The 6,648-nt window shown below is 35.9% G+C and overlaps 1 non-coding gene across 1 annotated transcript; it reads right to left on the bottom strand.

Moving 5' to 3' along the window:
* Positions 1 to 5,590: 5,590 nt before the first annotated feature.
* LOC112752968 (small nucleolar RNA R71) lies at positions 5,591 to 5,698 on the bottom strand. The gene has a single exon (XR_003177374.1). It is a non-coding gene; the product is annotated as a small nucleolar RNA R71 (small nucleolar RNA).
* Between the last annotated feature and the right edge of the window lie 950 nt (positions 5,699 to 6,648).

The raw sequence follows: 6,648 nt of genomic DNA on the forward strand, positions 1-6,648 counted from the left end.
TTACCTAACCCCATTACAACCCTCCTAAGACCTCATGATATTTGCATTCATTCATTCATCAAGTATTTGTTGATTGATAGATGACTAGCAAATCCTAGAAAACATGATTAAAGGAGGATTGAGTGATTAAGCCTTAAACACTGAGCGACTGGAGTGTATACACATCCGGTGAGGGGTTCAATCGCTCAATTCTATGTTTCTATCTCTTATCTTGTATCTTCTTGCAAGTTGCTTGTTAGTTTTTGAAAACCTCAAATCAAATCTTTGGACATTGGTCATATTGCTACATTTTCTTGCCTTGGCCCTAATGATTTATTTTGGATTGATTGGAACTCCCTTGTTTGTTTTTGCTGAACTCAATAGGAAACCATAGTATATATAGTATTTTGCATAGTTGCATGCACATAGGTACTTACATTGAATAAGTTGCTTACCCTTTTGCCCTTCTCCTTTGATTGTGATTAGTATGAGGACATGCTAATGTTTGAGCGTTAGAGAATTGATGAATTCATATTTGACAATAAATTTTGGATTGATTTGAGTGGATTTCATCATATAAACCCATATTTATTCATCCAAATAGCATACTTTTGTGTTCTCTCCCTAAGTTGAGCTTAATTGTGAAAACATGCTATTTTGTGCTTAATTTAACTAATTTTATTCCACTTTCATTCCATTCGATGCCTTGATACTTTTGATGAGTGATTTCAGGTGTAAGAGGTAGGAAAGGCTTGATAAGAGTGGAAGAGAAGCATGCAAGTGGGAGGAAACATGAAGAAAATAAAGGAGAAACACACAGCCATGTGTGCGTGCGCACAACTCTCTGTGCGTACACACAAGAGAAAAATCAGAAGGTGTGTGTACGCACAAGTCCCTGCACGTGACTTTTATAAAGTCACGTGGCTCGCAATTTGAGGGGCTTTTTGGCCCATTTCTGATGGCTTTGGAGCTTATAAGGAGGCTAGCAACACACCCATATAGGACAATACACTACCATACATTAGATTACACACTTAGTTTTTAGGGTAGTTTTTAGGTTAGTTTTCCTTAGGTTTTCTCTCAATTTTAATTAGGGTTTTGTAGAATTTTATAGTTCAAGTTTAGATCTTTGATTCTAGCCATTTCTCATTGTAAGTATTTCTTTAATTTCTCTTTTATTACACTACTTGTTCTACACTTTCTTATATTTCAATTTCCTTTATCAATACATATATAGTTTTGCAATTTTGGATTTCTAGTTGATGAATTTGATGATCCTTGATTATTACATGTTTGTTTGAGTTGTCTTTGTTGATTTTGATCATTTGTGGTTCATAGTTTTTATCATTTTCCTAATTTTTTCATGTTTTATTGATTATGCCCACTATGTGTTTGATGAAATGCCAATTTTTATTATGGGGTAGATTTTCACCCCTTGGCTTGGGAAAATGAGTATATGGATTACAAGAGTCATAATGTCCGACATTTAGTGATAATTCTTGGGTTGTTAGTTGTTATTGTTTCCACTAATGCTAGCTTCTTACTAAGGTAATTAGTAAGTTAGCTAGGATTTGTGGATTAATAACAATTATACTCACTTGACTTACTCTTCGATGTTAAGGGTAGATGATGAGCGGATAATTTATACGCTTTTTGGCATTATTTTTAGTATGTTTTTAGTAGGATCTAGTTACTTTTAGGGATATTTTCATTAGTTTTTATGTTAAATTCATATTTCTGGACTTTACTATGAGTTTGTGTGTTTTTCTGTGATTTCAGGTATTTTCTGGCTAAAATTGAGGGACTTGAGCAAAAATCAGATTCAGAGGTAGAAGAAGGACTGCTGATGCTGTTGGATTCTGACCTCTCTGCACTCAAAGTAGATTTTCTGGAGATACAAAACTCAAAATGAAGCGCTTCTAATTGAGTTGGAAAGTAGACATCCAGGGCTTTCCAGAAATATATAATAGTCTATACTTTGGCCGAGTTTAGATGATGTAAATGGGCGTTGAACGCCAGTTCTACGCTACAGTCTGGAGTTAAACGCCAGAAACACGTCACAAGCCAGAGTTGAACGCCAGAAATATGTTACAAACTGGCGTTCAACTCCAAAAGAAGCCTCTGCACGTGGAAAGCTAAAGCTCAGCCCAAGCACATACCAAGTGGGCCCCGGAAGTGGATTTATGCATCAATTACTTACTTCTGTAAACCCTAGTAACTAGTTTAGTATAAATAGGACTTTTTACTATTGTATTAGACATCTTGGGACGTCTGGTTCTTAGATCATGGAGGCTGGCCATTCGGCCATGCCTGAACCTTTCACTTATGTATTTTCAAACGGTAGAGTTTCTGCATCCCATAGATTAAGGTGTGGAGCTCTGCTGTTCCTCATGAATTAATGCAAAGTACTACTGTTTTTCTATTCAATTCAACTTATTCCGCTTCTAAGATATTCATTCGCACTTCAATATGAATGTGATGAATGTGACAATCATCATCATTCCCCCACGAACGCGTGCCTGACAACCACTTCCGTTCCACCTTAGATTGAATGAGTATCTCTTGGATCTCTTACTCAGAATCTTCGTGGTATAAGCTAGATTGATGGCGGCATTCATGAGAGTCCGGAAAGTCTAAACCTTGTCTGTGGTATTCTGAGTAGGACTCTCGGATTGAATGACTGTGACGAACTTCAAACTCGCGAGTGCTGGGCGTAGTGACAGACGCAAAAGGAGGGTGAATCCTATTCCAGTATGATCGAGAACCTCAGATGATTAGCCGTGCTGTGACAGAGCATTTGGACCATTTTCACAAGAGAATGAGATGCAGCCATTGACCACGGTGATGCCTCCAGATGATTAGCCATGCAGTGACAGCGCATCGGACCATTTTCACAGAGAGGATGAAAAGTAGCCATTGACAACGGTGATGCCCTTACATAAAGCCAGCCATGGAAAGGAGTAAGACTGATTGGATAAAGACAGCAGGAAAGCAGAATTTCAGAAGAACGAAAGCATCTCTATACGCTTATCTGAAATTCCCACCAATGAATTACATAAATGACCATAGCTTGCTTCATACCAACAATCTCCGTGGGATCGACCCTTACTCACGTAAGGTTTATTACTTGGACGACCCAGTGCACTTGCTGGTTAGTTGTATCGAAGTTGTGAATGAAAAACGATTTATTAAGACGTGCGTACAGAGTTTTTGGCGCCGTTGCCTGAGATCACAATTTCGTGCACCAAGTTTTTGGCGCCGTTGCTAGGGATTGTTCGAGTTTGGACAACTGACGGTTCATCTTGTTGCTCAGATTAGGTAATTTTCTTTTTGTTTTATTTTCAAAAATTTTTCAAAAATCTTTCAAAAATGTCTCATCTGTTTTCAAAAATTATTCTAAATTTTTAAAAATAAATTCTAGTGTTTCATGAAGCATGTTGAAGCCTGGCTTACAGCCCAGGTCTAATTCTTTTGGATAGGGGCTTCCAACCATCAGCATAGAGGCAAGTTAATTTGAATATCAGCTGTTGTATGCTTGATTTATATCCTAAAGCTGACTGGCTATTAAGCCATGTCCAACCCTTTGATTGGAGCTTTGGGCTAATATTGAAAGATTCCTGGAATTCTTCTTAAAAATTTTGGAATCCTTATTTTTCTTTTTCACATTAATTTTCGAAAAATCCAAAAAAAAAATTCATAAAATCATAAAAATAAAAAATATTTTGTGTTTCTTGTTTGAGTCTTGAGTCAATTTTTAAGTTTGGTGTCAATTGCATTTTTTCTAAAAAATTTTATGCATTTTTCGAAAATTCATGCATTCATAGTGTTCTTCATGATCTTCAAGTTGTTCCTGGCCAGTCTTCTTGTTTGATCTTGATGTTTTCTTGTTTTGTGTCTTTTCTTGTTTTTCATGTGCATTTTTGCATTCATAGTGTCTGAACATGAAAGATTTCTAAGTTTGGTATCTTGCATGTTTTCTTTGCATTGAAAATTTTTCAAAAATATGTTCTTGATGTTCATCATGATCTTCAAAGTGTTCTTGGTGTTTATCTTGACATTCATAGCATTCTTGCATGCATTCATTGTTTTGATCCATAACTTTCATGCATTGAGTCTTTTTCATGTTTTTCTCTTTCATCATTGAAAATTCAAAAATCAAAAAATATCTTTCCCTTTTTCACTCATAAATTTCAAAAATTTGGATTGACTTTTTCAAAAATTTTTAAAATCTAGTTGTTCTTATGAGTCAAATCAAATTTTCAAAATCTTTTTCAAAAATCAAATCTTTTTCATTTTTCTTATTTATTTTTGAAAATTTTAAAAATATTTTTCAAAAATCTTTTCTTAATTTTATCTTATAATTTTCGAAAATATCCTCATTAATTAATGTTTTGATTCAAAAATTTCAAGTTTGTTACTTGCTTGTCAAGAAAGATTCAAACTTTAAGTTCTAGAATCGTATCTTGTGATTTCTTGTGAGTCAAGTCATTAATTATGATTTTAAAAATCAAATCTTTTTCAAAACTAATTCTAATCATATCTTTCTATCATATCTTTTTTTTTAAAAAAATCTTATCTTTTTCAAAAATTTGATTTTCAAATATCTTTTCTAAACTTCTTATCTTCTTATCTTTTCAAAATTGATTTTCAAATCTTTTTCAACTAACTAATTGACTTTTTGTTTGTTTCTTATCTTTTTCAAAACTACCTAACTAACTCTCTCCCTCTAATTTTCGAAAATATCTCCCTCTTTTTCAAAAATTCTTTTTAATTAACTAATTATTTCAATTTTTAATTTTAACTTGATTTCATTCCTAATTTTCGAAAATCACTAACCCCTTTTCAAAATTTTATTTTCGAAAATCCTCTTTCTCTCTCATCTCCTTCTATTTATTTATTCATCTACTAACACTTCATCTCACACAAATTCGAACCCCCTCTTCCATCCGTGTTCGAATTTTCTCTTCTTCCCTTCTTTACATTACATTCTTTTCTTCTTCTACTCACACAGGGGAACCTCTATACCTGGGCAAAAAGGATCCCTATTATTATTATTTTTCTGTTCCCTCTTTTTTATATGAGCAGGAGCAAGGACAAGAACATTCTTGTTGAAGCAGACCCTGAACCTGAAAGGACTCTGAAGAGGAAACTAAGAGGAGCTAAAATACAACAATCCAGAGATAACCTTACAGAAATTTTCGAACAAGAAGAGGATATGGCAGCCGAAAATAATAATAATGCAAGGAGGATTCTTGGTGACTTTACTGCACCTAATTCCAATTTACATGGAAGAAGCATCTCCATCCCTACCATTGGAGCAAACAATTTTGAGCTTAAACCTCAATTAGTTTCTCTAATGCAACAAAATTGCAAGTTACATGGACTTCCATCTGAAGATCCTTTTCAGTTCTTAACTGAATTCTTGCAGATCTGTGATACTGTTAAGACTAATGGAGTAGATCCTAAAGTCTCCAGGCTCATGCTTTTTCCTTTTGCTGTAAGAGACAGAGCTAGAGTGTGGTTGGACTCTCAACCCAAAGATAGCCTGAACTCTTGGGATAAGCTGGTCACGGCTTTCTTGGCCAAGTTCTTTCCTCCTCAAAAGCTGAGCAAGCTTAGAGTGGATGTTCAAACCTTCAGACAGAAAGAAGGTGAATCCCTCTATGAAGCTTGGGAGAGATACAAGGAACTGACCAAAAAGTGTCCTTTTGACATGCTTTCAGAATGGACCATCCTGGATATATTCTATGATGGTCTATCTGAATTAGCTAAGATGTCATTGGATACTTCTGTAGGTGGATCCATTCACCTAAAGAAAATGCCTGCAGAAGCTCAAGAACTCATTGACATAGTTGCCAATAACCAGTTCATGTACACTTCTGAGAGGAATCCTGTGAGTAATGGGACGCCTCAGAAGAAGGGAGTTCTTGAAATTGATACTCTGAATGCCATATTGGCTCAGAATAAAATATTGACTCAGCAAGTTGGTATGCGAAATTGTTACTCAGGTTGTGAATTATTGTTCGAAATTGATTCCCTGGCGATGGCACCAAAAACGGATGCACAGAACCATAGTCTAAACATATCTTCACAACTTCGCACAACTAACCAGCAAGTGCACTGGGTCATCCAAGTAATACCTTACGTGAGTAAGGGTCGAATCCCACGGAGATTGTTGGTATGAAGCAAGCTATGGTCACCTTATAAATCTCAGTCAGGCAGATATAAAATAGTAATGGGGTTTTCGAAAATAAGTAATAAAAGAAGGATAGAAATACTTACGTAAATCATTGGTGAGAATTTCAGATAAGCGTATGGAGATGCAATCGTTCCTCTGAACCTCTGCTTTCCTACTGTCTTCATCCAATCAGTCTTACTCCTTTCTATGGCTGGCTTTATGTAAGGATGTCACCGGTGCCATTGGCTACTTTCAATCCTCTCGGAAAAATGGTCCAAATGCTCTGTCACAGCACGGCTAATCGTCTGGAGGCATCACCCTTGTCGTTGGTTGCATCCTATTCCTCTCTGTGAAAATGGTCCGATGCGCTGTCACTGCATGGCTAATCATCTTGGAGGTTCTCGATCATACTGGAATAGAATTTACTATCCTTTTGCGTCTGTCACTACGCCCAGCACTCGCGAGTTTTGAGTTCGTCACAGTCATTCAAT

Source organism: Arachis hypogaea, chromosome 15, assembly GCF_003086295.3.
Source record: "Arachis hypogaea cultivar Tifrunner chromosome 15, arahy.Tifrunner.gnm2.J5K5, whole genome shotgun sequence".
Lineage (NCBI taxonomy): Eukaryota > Viridiplantae > Streptophyta > Magnoliopsida > Fabales > Fabaceae > Arachis > Arachis hypogaea.